The 18,817-nt window shown below is 44.7% G+C and overlaps 1 protein-coding gene and 1 pseudogene across 3 annotated transcripts in view; both read right to left on the reverse strand.

The window, feature by feature from the left end:
• LOC307208277 (uncharacterized protein) overlaps window positions 1-4,733 on the reverse strand; it is a 35,354-nt gene extending 30,621 nt beyond the window's left edge. For both annotated transcript variants that reach the window (XM_079962935.1, XM_079962934.1), the window contains exon 1: window positions 4,500-4,733. The gene's annotated coding sequence lies outside the window, so the exon portion shown is untranslated. The remainder of the gene's footprint in view (window positions 1-4,499) is intronic.
• On the reverse strand, window positions 513-10,000 carry LOC307210958 (proto-oncogene c-Rel pseudogene; annotated as a pseudogene). The gene is made up of 2 exons: window positions 9,038-10,000; window positions 513-2,127 (listed from the first exon to the last, which is right to left on the reverse strand). The product of its transcript is annotated as a proto-oncogene c-Rel pseudogene (transcript).
• Window positions 10,001-18,817: the final 8,817 nt, after the last annotated feature.

The following is an 18,817-nucleotide window of genomic DNA, read 5'->3' on the forward strand; positions in this document are numbered from 1 at the left end:
TAGTTGGTGCATAAACTTGGATTACTGTGATGTTAAAAGGTCTGCCTTGGATTCGTATCGAGATCATTCTATCATTTTTGAGATTGCATCCCAGTACAGCTTTTGCCACTCTTTTGTTGACTATGAGGGCCACTCCATTTCTTTTACGGGTTTCTTGCCCACAGTAGTAGATATGATGGTCATCCGAACTGAATTCACCCATTCCCGTCCATTTTAGTTCACTGATGCCCAGGATGTCAATATTTATTCTTGCCATCTCATTTTTGACCACCTCCAACTTACCCATGTTCATGGTTCTTACATTCCAGGTTCCTATGCAATATTTTTCTTTACAGCATTGGACTTTCCTTTCGCTTCCAGCAACTGAGCGTCCTTTCGGCTTTGGCCCAGCCGCTTCATCAGCTCTGGATCTACTTGTACTTGCCCTCCGCTCTTCCCCAGTAGCATGTTGGACGCCTTCCGACCTGAGGGGCTCATCTTCCAGCGTCATAACTTTTATATGCCTGTTGAAAAGGAATATTACTTTCCCGCAAAAGTCATGTAAAATCTAATTATCCTGTTGAGAGAAACCATTGCCTGTCTACCGGAGCAACAACTTGATCTGATCGCTATTCAGAGCTTTAAATAATGGCATCAAAATTGCCTCTGAAAGAGCTAAGGAACTCTTCGTCTTGGGCGCTGTATGGAAAGTACTGGTTATTGGATAAATTCATGGGATTTTGCACGGCAAGGTTGCTGGGCGGTCTTGATTCATTGAGGCTATCCAGGTAAGCGAAGGGATTCGTCTCAAAGGCGCTGGAGATGGTACTTGAAGATGAGCTATCTGAAACTGCTACTGACATGCCAGGATGTGGCGCTGGCTGGACTTGCCTCCTGTGATCATTCGGATTCAAAACCTGGGTGAAGGATGCCTTCTCTAACGTTACGCTTGAGCACCGGGCGTCATCCATCTCCATGCCGTTGCCATTGGGCATTGCCGGAAGCGCTGGAGACACTCAACATGTCTTGTTGATACATGGAGGATGCTGATGACGTTTGGCCATTCGTGGCTCCAAAGAAGGCTCTGTAGAGGTTCCCACCCTTTTCGTTGGCCCAGTGCAGGCTGCCTTCCTGTCCCAGCGACGGAGAACCACCGTTCTGCACGCTGGTGTGCGGCGCTTCTCCTGAAAAGTTGCCTTGCTGCAGGAAGGAGCTGAGAGATGAACCGGAGGAACGCCAGCATGGCAGAGGAGCTCCGTCCTGCTTAAAGGGCCCTGTCATCTGCAGAGATGGGTCAGCGCATCCACTGGAACTGTCGTTGCTCATCGGAGGGGAATAATAGGACTGGATTGGAAAGGTCTGCGCAGGTGTTCTCTGCGGTGGGAGGAGGGCATCCCCTGGATACATATTCAGTTCTTTCTTAATTATCTTTGCCCGATACATATTCAGTTCTTTCTTAATTATCTTTGCCTCACCAGCAGTATTCTGGAACACAGAAGGTTTAGGCCTCTCGTATGGACCACAGTCTTGCATTAGCTTCTGCAAAGCAATTGGCGATCTCTGTTTTTTTGCCTTATGACCGTAAGGATCTTTCTCCTCCGGCAGGTATCTGAAGTCCATGGGGTCGCTGACCTCTTGATCCGAAGGCCTGCGCAACTGCATCTTCACAGTCACGGGCTCACCGATGTCTTTGTAAAAGGGAGGTGTCCTAAAGACAATGGCTACTTGCCGATGCACGTCGGCTTGCGAGAAAATCCCCTTGGCTTCCCATTCGTTCATGACGAATCGGACTTCGATGTCATCTTTCTGAACTTTGTCGCACAGTAGGAAGATTTCGTCTCCTCCTTTCACACTTCCGCAATTTTTGTTCACACGACAGATTCTCAGTTCTGCTGAATTGGGAGCCCGGTTGTCATAAATCGGGTTGGAGATGACAGGGGCAAGGGGTAGCGTGCAGTTGCCATGTTCGTCAGGGAGGAAAGCTTGGAAGCAGAGCCTCACCACGTTGAGGTTGTACTCTTCAATGGCCATCAGCTCCTCTTCAGATACACTGAAGGGGTTGATTTGCTTTGTGATCCGGGAGATGATCGATTCCTTGAGCTCTCTCTTCTTTACGCACTGTATGCCCAAATTCTGAAAACGCAGTGTCTGCAGGACCGGGAACCGGCCCAAGCCACAAAAACTTTGCTGACCCCTGTTCTAAGGAGGCAATTGGGCCCTTAGATGGCAAGGGAGTCTAAAGAAGGATAAGGAGACTCTAAAGAAGCTAAATGAATTTTTTGCATCTGTCTTCACAACAGAAGACAATGAATGAACTAAGTTTTGCAGGAAGGGAGTCTGAGAAATAATAATAATAATAAAATTTTATTTATACCCCGCCCTCCCCAGCCAAGACCGGGCTCAGGGCGGCTAACACCAGATATAAAACAATTGATTAAAATACAACTTAAAAAACAAGATTAAAATACAACATTAAAATGCAGCCTCATTTCAGCAGAAACTCAAAAACTTTTGGGGGGATGAAAACGTCAAGTCTTCACCAAGGCTAACTATCCAGGCTGGTCCTACGTGGGCCAGAAAAAAGCCAGGGAAGTACCCAAAAAGGAGTTCCATCACAGAAGGAAAAAGGAAAAAAGAAAGAGGGGGAGGGGATCAAGAAACTGAGACAGATAGTCTCAGGGATGAAGTTCTAGGCCTAACAGACAAAATTAAAACTGACAAATTGGCAAGTTCGGGATTGTAGATATATGATCTTCTCAGTTATGTTTCTGAAAGTAAAGCTATTTGGAATATAAATTGTTATGTACTGAAGTTCTCACCCTGGGCCAGCAGGGGGATACTGTAGATAGTTATGCAAATGAAGGATCAAAAAGTTACGTTCAGTGATTGGATAGTTTTTCTGCAAATGAAGGATCGAAAAGTGACGTTCAGTGATTGGATAGTTTTAGAAAATGGCAACAGTTACAATGTTCTGGAGCTCTATATAAGCTGGCTGACTGAGCTCCTCAGGTTAGTTCTGTTCCAGCTTACAAATAAAGAGCTGCTTTGGAAGAATCGCTGTGTCGTCTGATATGTTCGCCCACAACTTAACATAAATAGTCTGGATATTGCACATGATCAACACACAAACACGCCAACCTTTCCTTCATGATCCCCGCCTATCGCTGATCTTCATTCCTTCCGCCTAAGACGCTGTTGATATTTGCTCTTGAAATGTAGCAACCTTTACCTGCAGAAGCCCCAAAACACATCCTGTCCCTCTTTTCCCTTCTGTTATTGACTCTGGTTTGCAGCTCTGCATGGACTCTCCCTTAGGCAATCGAGGCCCAGAGAAGCTGGTGTGAGATCAAGTCTGCATGTCAAATTCCACAAAGGAGAAGAAAGAGGGGGAAAACAGGGATCCCAAGTTCAGAATTTTCTGCCCAATCTCAGCACGTCTTATCTTGAGTTCTTGGTAGGGTACTTTGAGTGCTGCATATGTACTCTAAATTTCTGACATTCCGGATGTTATTGTTTTATGAAAATAGCTCACAATATAATATTTCCTTCATGATCCTACACAAGAGAATAGGAATGTTGGCCACTTAAATTTAGGATTGTCTGCACAGACTGAATTGAACCTGCAACCATCTGCAATGCAAAGCAGGTCCTCTCCCACTGAACGACATTCTTTACCTCTAAGACCTTGTTGATCTTTGTTCTAGAAAACAAAAAGGGAGTCGGCTGTTGCACAGGAAGGAAGGGGGAAAAAAAATCGGCCTTCCGGGGGTGGGGGTGGGGGGCTGCAGATATTTGATGGAAAAAAGGGAAGAGAAGAGAATTGTATCTTTGGCCACTTAGCTCAGTACTGTCTACACTGACTGGCAGCAGCTCTCCAGTGTTTCATATGGGAAGCCTCTCCCAAGCCCTACATGGAGATACTGGGGATTGAACCTGCAACCATCCGCAAGGCAAAGCAGGTCCTCTCCCACTGAACTGCATTCCTTCCCTCTAAGACCTTGTTGATCTGGTTCTACGAAATGCAGCATTTTTGCACCTTAAATGTAGCATCCTCTATCTGCAGAAGCCCTTAAACACACCCTGTCCCTCTTTTCCCTTCTGATATTACTCTGGGTTGCAGCTCCCCAAGAACTCTCCTTTAAGCAATCATGCTCCTGCATGGACACTGACCCTTAGTGAAATATTTAATTGATGCAAAAGCCAAGACCCCACCCCTGTTCACCCATCCATGGGAATAATTCCCTCTCTTGCATTCTTCCTTGCTGACCATATTCCTCCTCTCACAAAACTGGGGACCCCCTTGTTGTCACTTTCTCATTCCTCCAGCCTCCTTTGGCACACCCAGGTAATCTTAGGAATAAGGCAGGTCTACATTTGAGACCCAGAGCAGCAGCCCCTTGTGAGATCAAGTCTGCATTTCAAATGCCACAAAGGAGGGGGGAAATAGGGACCCCCAGTTCAGAAATTTCTACCCAATCCCAGCATGTCTTCTCTTGAGTTCTTGGTAGGCTCCAGCTCACCCCTTCTGGTAGACACTGGTGAATTCACAGACTTTCCTTCTTCATTTCAAGCCCCTTCACTGACCCACTTGGGTGTTTGCTCAGCTAAATGAGGCCAGGTGTTAATCGTTTATGTGGGAAGTGCAAAGGTTGCTGGGAATTGGAGTTCACAGAAAAACAAACTGTGGCAGGGTGGAAGCATGACCTGAAAAGAGAACTCAGACAGCAGAAATAGATAGATAGAGCAATGGATAGATGATAGATAGATATAGATAGATAGATAGATAGATAGATAGATGATAGATAGATAGATAGATAGATAGATAGATAGATAGATAGATAGATAGATAGATATAGAGATCCTCTTTTCCCTGTGCACTTTGATTTATTGCTTTCTTGTTTTCTTTTGTTTTGAATTTGTTGTTGCCTGGGCTATTGTCCTCCATCTTAGGAAGATGCAGCATTCAGCCATCTCATTGGACATGTAGATGGTGGTACTTAACTGTTAATGTCAGCTTGGTTGTTTGTTTATGCAGCAAAGAAACCAAAAACATAATGTGTAGTTTGGGTGGAAAATAGATGATGAGCATTTTCACATTGTACTCCCAGAGTGGCTGGAAGAAGCAGGAGAACAACCCTTAGGCATCTTCTCCAAATAGGAAGCCTATAGTAACTGGTAGAATCATGTGCTCAGTCACGCAATGGCTTTCCAAGAGGATTGCTCCCATTTATGACAGATGAAACTAGTGATGTCTACTATTCATGATAGCTATGCCCTGTCCCATGGTTGGAGGCAGTAATACTTTCAAATACAGTTCAACGAGCGCCTCTGTTATTGTAAGTTTCAGTTTCCGAATGCTGAAAACCCGGAAGTAAGTGTTCTGGTTTTCAAACATTTTTCAGAACCCCAACGTCTGGTGTGACTTCTGCTTGTGTGCAAGAAGCTCTTGCAACCACTCAGAAGTTGCCCCTCGGTTGTTGAATGTTTCGGAAGCTGAATGGGCTTCCGGAACGGATTGTGTGCATCAACCAAGGTTTGACTGTACCAGAATCCTCTTGGGCTGAGGTCCTGTTTGAAGGTTTTCCCCAGGACATTAGGGTGGCCTCTGTGTAAAGAGGATGCTGGACTAGGTGGGCCTTTGACCTGATCCAGCAGGCTCTTATGCCTGTGCTGCCCCTTTAGCTGCACATCTCTCAAAGGGAACTTTCCATAGGCTGTCCTTTGGCATCTCTCTGTGGGAGTGTGTGTGCATTTGGGGTCCTTGCCAGTTCTGCAACGAGGAACATAGGGTGTGGTCCTGATGCATTTATTTACTTGTGCCATGCTGATGCTGCATGCCAACAGGCAGAGCGTGTGGTAGGTGTGTCCAAGGCGCATGGCATGCATCATGTGCCAACAGTGAGCACTGCTAGGGCTGCAGTGTCCCCTCTCTTAGTTTCATTCCTGTGCTGATCATTTTGAGCTATCTCCCATAAGCTACCTATGATTTAACTAAACGCTTTCTTCCTGCTCACTAGCTGCTAGTTTATGGTTAGGTAGGCACAGTGGCGGAGGAGGGGGGTGGGGTGGGCGCGCGCCACCCCAGGTGCCATGTTTGAGGGGGGCGACCAGAAGGCACTCCGCAAGGTGCTCGCCTGGCCGCCTTTGGCTGTGGTGGTGCAAGCCGAGATCGCACCGCTGCAGCCATATGCAGAGGATCCTGCCAATGTCCTTATGGTGGTCAAGTGGTGCTGGGGGCAAACCGCTATGTACGGCACATGTGCAGCATCACTACATACAGGGCATACATGGCGTCTCTACGTACAGGGCATGTGCACAATGGCACGCATGTGCCATACATAGCTGTTTGCCACAGGCGCCGCTTGAGTGCCGTACAGATGGCATTGGGATCCCTTCGCCATTGCTACAGCTGCAAGTGGAGGATCCTGCCACCATTCATATGGTGTTTGAGCACCCGTGGCGGCAAACCGCTGCGTACAGCACACGCGTGGCGCCATTCGCATGGGCCATACATAGCGATGCCACGCATGTGTCGCTGGCGATATGCCCCACCCCGGTTGCTGATTAGCCTTCCTTCATCGCTGGGCAGCCATGGCTTGGGGAATACAGATTGGCCCACAGGCCAGAGGTTGTGCAGCCATGTGCAATGAGAAAAGCTGTATCAGGACTTCCGGGTTAGCGCCAACATCTAATGGCGGATTCTCTCCGATCTCCGGAGGGAATCGGCTCAGTAGGGATCGGGTTCTGCCGCGCCGGCGACGCGGGGACCCTTAAAAACCACAGGTGCGAATGCCTGTGGACGTGGCGACTCGGCGGGCACCATTAGCGCCCCCCCGACCCGCAAAGTAGCCTTTTTAAAGGCTGCGGAATGGAGGCGGGGAGCGGCGCGGTGCTGAGAGTCTTCTGCTTCCCCTGCTGAGCGAAGCCACATGCCATGGATGGAGAGCGCTGACTTTTTCCTTTAATATTTGGACTAAAAGCAACAACCCATGAGTAATACAGAAATTGGACTTAAAAGGGAAAATATTTTTTAAAATTCGGCACAATCGGGGGAAGTGTAAAAAGGAAGTCCGCCCCCCCGCCTTGTAGATAATCTAAAGCAAGGACCAGCCAACTAAAGTTGGGAGAAAAAGTTGCCTTTTTGGAAGAAAAATTACTATCTTCGTGATTGGACAGTATGTTTGATTTTGCTGGAGGATAAGAATTGGTTTAAATTAAAGTGCAACCCCCCGGGACCCGGGTGCGATCTGTGAAAGAGCCTGCTGGAAAGATACGGACTTTGGCAGCTGTCAAACTAGCTGTCAAAGTTGGGAAATAAAAGAAAACGTTGCTTTTGGTGATTCTGCTGGTTAGATTTTCTCAGATTTGGATTTAAATTGTCGGAAGCAAAAGAAAACAAGTTACATTTTGGTCTATTGGATTGAAATTTTAAAGACACTAAGTAAACAGAATCCCCCTAGAGGGGAGTTTTGGAATACTGCAAGAAATGGCTGTAAGTGGAAAAATACTCGCTGAGCTGAACAGGACTTTTTATCTCCTGGGAAAGTTCCAGGAGCAGAGCAACATCTTAACAACAAGGACAACAGCACTGAATGATACAGTAAACAATCTTGTGGGAACAGGAAGAGACTTGACACAAGTTTTAGTCTCTGAGCCAATAGCCCTTGAAGTTGAAACAGAAACTGCTGCAGCTGGGGAAATGAAGTTTGAAAAATCCCAAGAGACATATGAAGACTTGCTGGAAATTAAAGATGAAGCCACAATGTTGCAGAAGACAAAGCTGGACCAGAGGCCTGGTAGCATAAATTTGATTGAGATGGAAATTGGAGCTTTCGGGACATATAGATTTAAAAGATTTAAGAAACAAAATTTGAGCTCCATTCTTAAATATAGAGGCCTGCTGGGAAGAAAAATGGACATTATTGGGACAGAGCTTCTTCGAGAGTTGGTGTTGAAAACAAAGGACTGTGAAAAAGCCCGGCAGAGAGAAACTGAGATAGGTTTAAAAGCCTCAGGTGTTTGGGATCCAGGCTGAGAAATGGACGCATTTATGGACACTGGTTTGGGGATCAAAACCGGGAAAGGGAGGGTGGGATTTGGAAATCCGAAGGGTGATATAATCTGCTTAGATCTTGTTTATATGTTTATTTCTTTTTTGTAACTTTTATGGAATGTGGAAAAATCGTGGAAGGAAAATTTGGGCCGACTTTAGGAAAAAGGTTTAAGATTAAGTTAAAATTGGGTTTTTTAAATTAAATAGATATAAGGTTTTAAAAATAAATTGAGGAATGAAAGAAAGAAGAAAAGGAAAAAAAATAGCATGACATAACAAAATTATTAAGTTAAGGTTGAGAAATAAGATAGTAAGGAAATTATAATACAGAATGGGGAGGTGTGAGGAGGTCGAGGAAATAAGGTTTAAGAGAAAAAAAGGATTGAAATTATACTTGTATTTTGTTCGTGTATGTTTGTGTATTTTTGTGTTCTAATGGAAACTTCAATAAATATTAAAAAAAAAAGAGAAAAGCCGTATCAAAAACCCCAAACTAACAATTTAATAAACGCTGCAGCAGCATATTTAAAACTGCAACCTTGACAGGAGGCAAGAGTAATAAAAAGAGAAGCAAAAGGAATAAAAAACATACAAAATTTATTGATGAATAGAACAAACACATTAAAATACTTATAGAAGCAAGTCCCAAATAAAACATGCATTTAAAAAGAAGTACCGTGACAGGAAAAATACACTGAAGTAGAAGAATGGAGAAAGAGAAGCATTTGCAACATTTCTCTGCCTCTCCATTGCTGTCTTGTGCCGATTAAACTGACGTGAAATGAGTGCACTATCATAAAATCTTTCCCCACACTTGTGGGCTATTTTGTGGGAATTGTCTTGTGCTGATTAATTGAATATTTAAAAAAGGGTTTTGCTTCAGCCTGAGAAGCTCTGTGATGTCTCCTATTTATGCTTCAGTTGGTGTAACCCAAGGCTTCCGCTGCACCCAAATGTTCTGGAACAAATGGAACATATGAAACATTTCTTTTTAGGGCGGGTTACATTATGCTCAACAAGACTTGGTTCAGAAGCATGGCTCAGGCCAAAATCTGGCTCCTCTCCTCCATGAATTCTCTGATGTTCCATAAGGGAGGTGCTGCACCTGAAGCTCTCTCCGCATTCTGAGCATTTGTGAGGTCCTTTTTCAATGTGGATCCTGTTATGTTTAATGAGATCAAGCGGAGAAGAAAAGTCCTTGTTGCATTTTGAGCATTTGTATGTTTTCTCCACTTCGTGGGTTTTCTGGTGTGCGTTGAGATCTATGCTACGATCGAAGCTCTGCCCACATTTTGAGCATTTATAAGGCTTCTCTTTGGTGTGGGTTCTGTGATGCTGCCTAAGGTTGGATCGGGTAATGTAACTCTTGCCACATTCTGAGCATTTGTATGGCCTCTCCCCTGTGTGGGTTCTCTGGTGTACTTTCAAGGTGCTCTTTTGATTGAAGCTGTGCCCACATTCTGAGCATTGATAAGGCTTCTCTTTTGTGTGGATTCTTTGATGCACCCTAAGGTTGGGTTGAGTAAGGTAACTCTTGCCGCATTCTGAGCATTTGTATGGCCTCTCCTCTGTGTGGGTTCTCTGGTGTACGTTCAAGTTGGACTTGTGATTGAAGCTCTGCCCGCATTCTGAGCATTTATAAGGCTTCTCTTTAGTATGGGTTAATTGGTGCGAAGCAAGGTTTGATCTATGACTGAAGCTTCTTCCACATTCCTCACATTTATAGGGCTTCTCTCCCGTGTGACTTCTTTCATGCAGAACAAGGGACGTCTTGTACTTATAGCTTTTCCCACACCACATACATAAATAGGGGGCCTCTCCTGTGTGAAATCTTTGGTGTTCATAAACGTTCGACTTGTGTTTGAAGCTTTTTCCACATCGGCTGCATTGATAGGGTCTCTCTTCCACCTGAGTTCCCTGTATAACATTCTCGTTCATCTCTTTGTGCTCAGGCTCTGCTGGCAACATCGCACAACGTTCTCCTTCATTCTCAGTTACCTGCATATCACCTGTTGAAATAAAGGGGAGAAAGTCTTGATGGGACCCCAGAGGAGAAGGAAAACTTCCGTTGGCTCTCTACTAAATGTGTGGTTTCATTCATTGAAATTGGCTATTTCCCATAGTGAGAGTTATTTATTTCCCCCCATGTCTGTTAGAATATGCTGCTGAAAGACACCTTGACCAGCAGATCTTTCCTTTCCTCTAAAGCAGGAGTTTAAGAGATTGAAGGGAATTTAATGGCTTAAGAATTACCGATAGCTTACTGGAATTAGGTAAAGGTAAAGGGACCCCTGACCATTAAGTCCAGTCCTAACCAACTCTGGGGTTGTGGCGCTCATTTGGCTTTATTGGCCGAGGGAGCCGACGTACATCTTCTGGGTTATGTGGCCAGCATGACTTAAGCTGCTTCTGGCGAACCAGAGCAGCACATAGAAATGCCGTTTACCTTCCCGCTGCAGCAGTACCTATTTATTTACTTGCACTTTGACGTGCTTTCGAACTGCTAGGTTGGCAGGAGCAGGGACCAAACAACCTTCGGATCAGCCAGTCCTAGGCTCTGTGGTTTAACCCAGAGTGCCACCCACATCCCTTTACTGGAATTAAACAACAGTATACTGCTGAAATTTGATGTGTTCATTGGTTTACATGCTCTGGTGGAACAATTAGAATACAAGTGCTTGTATAACCTGGGACAGGGTTTTATTTTCTTATGAAACAAAAGCACTAATTGTGAATGCATGGGCACAATTCCTGATTTTCTTGCCTCCCTAGATAAATAAGAATGTAAGGCATTATCACTCTCTGCAGTTCATATGGTGACCAGTAGGTGGCCATGCCAACTGCAGCATGAGGAACAGCTTTCTGACACAGGTGAACTGCGGGGGGGGGGAATATGCAAGGAGGTAAGATACAAAAGGGAGGGGCTTTAGTCAAGTGGGAGGGGAGGACAAATGGGTAGGGGAAGACGGAACTTGCCTACAATCCTGCCCTCCTTGTTCTCCTTGTTTTCCTTCTGCAGCTGCCTCTGCTCAACTAAAACTGGAGCCTGGCCTGCATCAGGGAGATTTGCAGCCTCCTCTTCCTTCTCCTCCGGTATCAACTGAAACAGCAGAAAGGAATCCTTTCAATAGCTGGAGCAACAGTCCACACCATATTTTTCACTCACCCTCTGCAAGTGAGAAATTAGGGCTACGTTTGTTCACACCACACATTTAAGGTGTGCCCATTTATTGCACACACACCTAATCTCCAAGTGGTGCGGTATTCCCAGGGGTTCCATGCGCCTACCGAGGGCTCGGTTTCCTCAGAATGAGGACAGCTGAGACTGTGGTATCTCGATAATAAATGGTTTATTTACACATCTAAGCAACCTGAGCTCCGATGGAGGGGCTCACAGCATTAATGCCCCCCAAAGGGCCTTGCTTCTCCAACCCGCCATCGCAGTTGTTTTGAGGTGGGCACCTCCAGCGCTCTTCAGGACCTTCAGACCCTGAAGACATGTGGAATCCCTTGTTGAGGGCTAGATAAAACAATATGGAAGAGGCCAGTGTGGTGTAGTGGTTAAGAGCAGTTGTCTCGTAATCTGGGGAACCGGGTTCGCGTCTCCGCTCCTCCACATGCAGCTGCTGGGTGACCTTGGGCCAGTCACACTTCTTTGAAGTCTCTCAGCCCCACTCCCCTCACAGAGTGTTTGTTGTGGGGGAGGAAGGGAAAGGAGAATGTTAGCCGCTTTGAGACTCCTTAAAGGGAGTGAAAGGCGGGAGATCAAATGCAAACTCTTCTTCTTCATCATCTAGTCTACTGTGGCCTGCACATGGCCTTCTCAACCACTAGAGGGTCAGGGCGTGTGATGGCCAGCAGAGCCAGACTTGAGTCTGGTGGCACCTTAAAGACCAACTAAGTTAGTTCTAGGTATGAGGATGGACTTCCATTTTATGCGGCTCAATGTGGTGCCTTCCATAGTTGGTCTTTAAGGTGCTACTGGAAGGATTTTTTTTATTTTGTTTTGACTATGGCAGACCAACACGGCTACCTATCTGTAACTAGAGTCTGGTGGTGCAGTTCCCAAGAAATTCCACCAGAGGGCTGGAGCCTGTCGCTGATTGACTACAGAGTCAACTAGACACCGAGGGGGGGGGGGAGCAGCACTTTTGGAGGGAAAAGAAAAGGAGCCATTTCTGAGGGAGAGAGTTAGATAGGGCTGGATTAGAGAAGACGGACAGGATTTGATTGGAGATGTTAGAGCAGGTTCAGGTTGAGGGATAGGGTTCAGGATAGGATTTGATGGAGAACTGGTTCATATTTGAGTTGAACATCCACACTGAGGATGTTAGCAAGAGGACAGAGCCTCATAGATTTACATATAGGGAGAAAGTGTTGAGGGTCTGGGAAATGTAAACAGACAGGAATGTTCTGGAAGGGCTGAGACTGAGCCAGGAAGAGGGAAAAGCTGTGGGAATACAGACTCCATGGGTCTCAAATTCTTCTAGGTAAAGAAGACTCCTAAACCAGCCACAAGGGGTGAGGGAATCCCCTGGGTCTATTATTCCATTTGGAACACCTCAGGAATGAGATGATTAAGAGAGTATGTAACTGAAGAAAAGTGCCCCTCACTCACCGTCCAGAGTATTAATCTGCAAAGGAAGCTGTGCTGTATTAAATGTATTTAACTGAACCACCTGTCATAACTAAGTAGCAGAAACTGAACCAAGCATTTTACCACCTTTTCTAGAACCTAAACATCTAACTGAAGTGTACCAAAGTTTAAGAATAGCGGTGCCTAGAGCATTATGTTTAAGCCTTTGGCATCTTTATAAAAGTTAACTTTTACTTGAAAGAATGCATTTCCTGATCTGCTTTATTTCACAAACTTCTTTTAGTTTAATAAAACCTTTCATGGGTGTTTGAGCAAGTGCTGCCAGAAACTCTAATCTACTATGTTTTCCCTCACAGCACAAACTGTGGTTAATTGTCGAAATCTGTGCAATTGGCGTACAGTGAAGAGTGTGCGCTATATTTAATGGGGGGCAGTTAGCATAAGATTGCCAGATTTTTTTCAATGAATCCGGGGACACTTTTCAATTTCAATAGGGATGATAGGATTTAGTCAGGGGACTGATTTGTAAATCCGGGGACTGTCCCCGGGAAACGGGGACATCTGGTAAGTTAGTGGGGTGAGTCTACCACACTATTAATTGGTAGTAAGTGGGTGGGTCTGTTGCAGAGCTCAACCCATTGGCCCACAACCAACCCTCTAACAGCCAGTGGTAACTAAATGCCCACCAATTTAGATCCCTTTAAAATATGATTGGCCTCAGCTCAGTATACCTGAAGGAGCGTCTCCCCCCTGTCAGCATCGCCCTTGAGCCAGTGCACCAACTGGACTCATGCACCTCAACCCCGACTGGGCTAGGCGAGCTGGGTAGCACCACCAGAGACCTCCTTTCTCACAGGAACAGGTCACAGTGCTGTGGACTCACAGCTTAGAGCTGAGAGCACCGGATTCACTGTCTCAATAATACAGTCGTTGCGCAGCAGAGTTTTGCAGAGTCTTGCAGAGTATAAACCACTCGGAGAGCAGCTCTGTAAAATATCTTCCTTTTATTCTGTAACTACAACTATGATACAAAACTATATACAGAGCTGAATATTCTAAGCATAAATCAATGCTACACTGAGAGTCTGCAGCTGCTCTTAGCAGCAACCTTATTTCTAGGACACTCTCTCTCTCCCCGATACACTGACTGACTCTCTCACAAACACACATGTGGTGCTGGGCAGAACAAGTAGATAGCAGGACACGCCTCCTCCTCAATGGAGAGTCAGCAGAGACCATCAGGAGATCATCAAGAGATTCTTGGGTATGGGAGGGGTGAAATCTCCTCACCCCCCCATCGTTCTGCCTGGACGCTGAGGTCCAGCGCTGAGGGCATTCTGGCGGTTCCCTCATTGAGAAGGAAAGCTACAGGGAACCAGGCAGAGGGCCTTCTCGGTAGTGGCTCCCGCCCTGTGGAACGCCCTCCCATCAGATGTCAAAGAGATAAACAGGTACCTGACATTTAGAAGACATCTGAAGGCAGCCCTGTTTAGGGAAGTTTTTAATGTGTGACATTGTAATGTATTTTTAATATTTGTTGGAAGCCACCCAGAGGGGCTGGGGAACCCCAGCCAGATGGGCGGGGTACAAATAAATTATTATTATTATTATTATTACTATTATTATCATCATCATCATCATTATTTTCATGGAAGTGAAGGCTGTCAACAGCTAGTAGCTATGACGGCTCTGTTCTGTCTCCCCAGTCAGAGGAGGTAATGCGTCTGAATATGAGTTTTGGGGGACCACAGAAGAGGAGAGAGCTCTTGTGCTTGCATGTTTCCCCACAGGCATCTGTTTGGCCGCTGGGAGAACAGGATGCTGGACTAGATGGGCCATTGGCCTCTGCTTCCTAATTATTTCACCTGGAAGGAGAGCATGACTTCGACGTCTCCCGGTTCTTCATACCAGTAAGCAGTGCTTTTTTCCTTTGAAAATGTTTAGGGGTACTCTCATTTCCCTACTCATATTGAAATACTGCCGCTTAATGAGGCCAAACATGGATTCACAAAATGTTTAGGGGTATGCGTACCTCTGCGTCTCCCGCAAAAAAGCACTGCCAGTGAGGATTCATAAAGTCATGGTCCTCCATGGGTCACAGATACAGGTCTCTCAACTCTGTAAGAGAATGCGGGATATGTAACGGAGACACCCAAGATATTAGGGATATTCCCACACCCAGAGAGCTATGAGGAAGGGCTCGCGTTAAGCCAGGCATCCCCAAACTTGGCCGTCCAGATGTTTTGGGACTACAACTCCCACCATCCCTAGCTAACAGGACCAGTGGTCAGGCATGATGGGAATTGTAGTCCCAAAAACATCTGGAGGGCCGAGTTTGGGGATGCCTGCGTTAAGCAGATTTCCTCCAAACACTACACCGTGCCCCCCATCTATTTCGGCATGTACAGGGGTACCTCGGTTTACATATGCTTCAGGTTACAGACTCCGCTAACCCAGAAATAGTACCTCGGGTTAAGAACTTTGCTTCAGGATGAGAATAGAAATCGTGCTCCGGTGGCAGCGGGAGGCCCCTTTAGCTAAAGTGGTGCTTCAGGTTAAGAATACACCTCCGGAACGAAATAAGTACTTAACCCAAGGTACCGTTGTATTCTTTCTATACAGTTTGCAAGGAACAAGCAGTAGTTAAGATCAACCGCAAATACGGGTTTAAATATGGGCCCTATGATGGAAGATGAATGACAATCTGTTTAGAGACCAGGAGATCATCAAAAAGGCCCAAAAAGTTTTGAAGGACTATTTTGAGATAAATTTGAACACCACGGTGGAAAAAAGAATCATCTGGGATGCAAGTAAGGCGGTTATGAGGGGGTTTCTGATACAACAGAACGCTGTAAAGAAAAGAGCACAAAATGAGAAAAAAGATAAGATTTTGGAGAAAATTAAAGAATGTGAGAAGAAGTTAAGATTGAAACCGAAGTCAAAGGAGATTTTGAAAGAAATTAAATTTTACCAAGCACAATACTCCAAATTGATAAATCAGGAAGTGGAGTGGAAAGTTAAGTTAATGAAACAAAGATCATTCGACTCGGCAAATAAATGTGGAAAACTGCTAGCATGGCAGTTGAAAAAGAGACAAAAATTAAACACGATCACTAACCTAGAGATTGAAGGAAGAAATATTCAGAACCCTGCGGAGATTAGGAAGTGCTTCCAAAGATACTTTAAACAACTATATACTCAAGGGCCGCAAAATGAGGTTGAGATAGAACAATTTCTGATAAAGAATGGATTACCAATGTTGTCTCAAGAAAACAGATCAACCCTGAATTGTAAAATAACCCGACAAGAGATCGAAGTTGCCATTCAGAACATGCAATTGGGCAAATCTCCAGGGCCTGATGGGCTTACCTCCAAATATTATAAGATATTGAAAGACTACTTGATACATCCACTAATGGAGGTTTGTAATGAGATTATGGAGGGGAAAAAAGCACCGGAAACGTGGAAAGAAGCCTTCATCACATTGATACCTAAATCTGAATGGGAAAAGATACAACTTAAGAATTACCGCCCCATTTCCCTTCTAAATGTGGATTACAAAATTTTTGCAGACATTTTAGCAAATAGATTTAAAAAGGTTTTAAGTGAAGTGATCCATAAAGATCAGGCAGGCTTTCTCCCAGGAAGACATTTGTTTGCTAACACAAGGAACATTATTGATATCTTGGAACTTTTGCAAACAAATATTAATACAAGAGCAGTGTTAATATTTATTGATGCGGAGAAGGCCTTTGACAACATCTCTTGGAAGTTTATGAAGAAAAACCTGGAAGGGATGGGAGTGGGACGGGGATTTGAAAATGGGATAGATGCAATCTATTCAGAACAAAAGGCTAAATTGATAGTTAACAATGTGGTGACAGAAGAGTTTAAAATTGAAAAAGGAACACGACAAGGTTGCCCTATTTCCCCTCTGTTATTTATTTCGGTCCTGGAAGTGCTCTTGAATATGATTAGAGGGGACCGGTTGGTGGAAGGAATTCAGGTCGGAGCGAAGCAGTATAAACTTAAGGCTTTTGCAGATGACCTAGTTTTGACCCTACAGGAGCCAGAATCTAGTACGAAAAGGGCTTTACAACTGATTCAAGAGTTTGGTCGGGTGGCGGGATTTAAACTAAATAAACAAAAAACTAAGGTATTGGAAAAAAATTTAACAGCTTCAGAGTCAGAAAGGTTTCAGAAAGAGACAGAGTTAAAGGTGGTTAAAAAAGTAAAATATCTAGGGGTGAACATAACAGCAAAGAATCTGAATCTATTTAAGGACAATTATGAAAAGTGTTGGTCAGAAATTAAGAGGGATTTAGAAAGTTGGTCAAGACTGAAACTTTCCTTGTTGGGCCGAATTGCTGCTATAAAAATGAACGTATTGCCAAGGATGTTGTTTCTTTTTCAGACTTTACAGATTGTGGATAAAATGGAGTGTTTCGGGAGGTGGCAAAGAGATATCTCTAAATTTGTCTGGCAGGGCAAAAAGCCCAGAATTAAGTTTAAAATATTAACTGATGCTAAACAAAGAGGGGGGTTTGCCCTGCCAGACTTAAGGTTGTATTATGAATCAGCAGCTTTCTGCTGGTTGAAAGATTGGCTGCTTCTTGAAAACACTGATGTTTTAGACTTGGAAGGATTTAACAATGCTTTTGGATGGCATGCGTATCTGTGGTATGACAAGGTTAAGATTCACAAGAATTTCAAGAACCATATTGTAAGGAAAGCAGTGTTCAATGTCTGGATAAAATATAAAGACTTATTAGAAAACAAGACCCCAAGGTGGTTATCACCTATGGAAGCTAAGGCTGTGAAAAGACCCAATATGGAGGTCAAATGGCCGAAATATTGGGAAATATTAGAAAGAGATGGAGACAATTGGAGATTGCAGAGTATGGAGAAACTTAAAGATAAAGTGCGAGATTGGTTACATTACGCTCAGATTAATGAGGCTTTTAAATTGGATAAAAAGTTAGGATTCCAAGAGGAAAAATCGAAATTGGAAACAGAACTGTTAGAACCTAAGACTAAATTACTTTCAAGAATGTATAACTTGCTGCTGAGGTGCAATACACAGGATGAAACGGTTAAATCAGCTATGATAAAATGGGCACAGGACATTGGGTATAATATTATGTTTGCTGACTGGGAAAAGTTATGGACTACCGGTATGAAGTTTACGGCATGTAATGCCTTGAAAGAAAATATTATGAAAATGATATATAGGTGGTACATGACCCCAGTCAAGCTAGCTAAAATATATCACCTGCCAGATAACAAGTGTTGGAAATGCAAGGAAACTGAAGGAACATTCTTTCACCTCTGGTGGACTTGCCCTAGGGTTAAGGCCTTCTGGGAAATGATATATAATGAGCTGAAAAAGGTATTTAAGTATACCTTTCCCAAGAAACCAGAGGTCTTCCTTTTGGGCATTGTTGGCCAGAGGGTGTTAAAGAAGGACCAAACATTATTTATGTATGCAACAACAGCAGCAAGGATACTTGTCGCTAAACATTGGAAAACTTAAGATTTGCCCATGCTGGAAGAATGGCAGATGCACCTCTTTGCAGACTTCCGGGTTAGCGCGATCGGATTAATGGCGGATTCCCTCCGAGCTCCGGAGGGAATCGGCTCTGCTGAGGAAGGGTCTTACCGCGCCGGCGACGCGGGGACCCTTAGAAACCGCAGGCGCGGAAGCCTGCGGACTTGGTGATTCGGCGGGCACCTTTAAGCGCCTTCCCCGACCCACGAAGAGCCTTTTTAAAGGCTACGGAGAGGGTACGGGGAGCGGCGTGGTGCTGTGAGTAGACCGCTACTTCAGTGGAGCGTAGCCGCGAGCCATGGCCGGAGAGCGCTGACTTTTTTCCCAAAATTCGGACTGGAAAATAAACAACCCGTGAGTAGATTGGAATCTGGACTTTAAAATTTATACCTTTGAATTCGGTACAATCGGGGGATGTGCTAAAGGGAAGTCCGCACCCCCCCTACCTACAAACGATCTAAAGCAAGGATTGGAGAACTAAGGTGGAGAGTATTGTTTTTGGTGTCAGATAAAAGATACTTCAATGAATTTGACAGAAGAAGTCTTTGTGCTGGAGAGAAAGTGAGGAATTTTGGAAGCTTTTGTGTAAACCCCCCCCCCCGAACCCGGGAGTGTCCTGTGCGTAAGCCGGAGGAAAAAG

This window comes from Podarcis cretensis, assembly GCF_951804945.1.
Source record: "Podarcis cretensis genome assembly, chromosome: 2".
Taxonomy (NCBI): domain Eukaryota; kingdom Metazoa; phylum Chordata; class Lepidosauria; order Squamata; family Lacertidae; genus Podarcis; species Podarcis cretensis.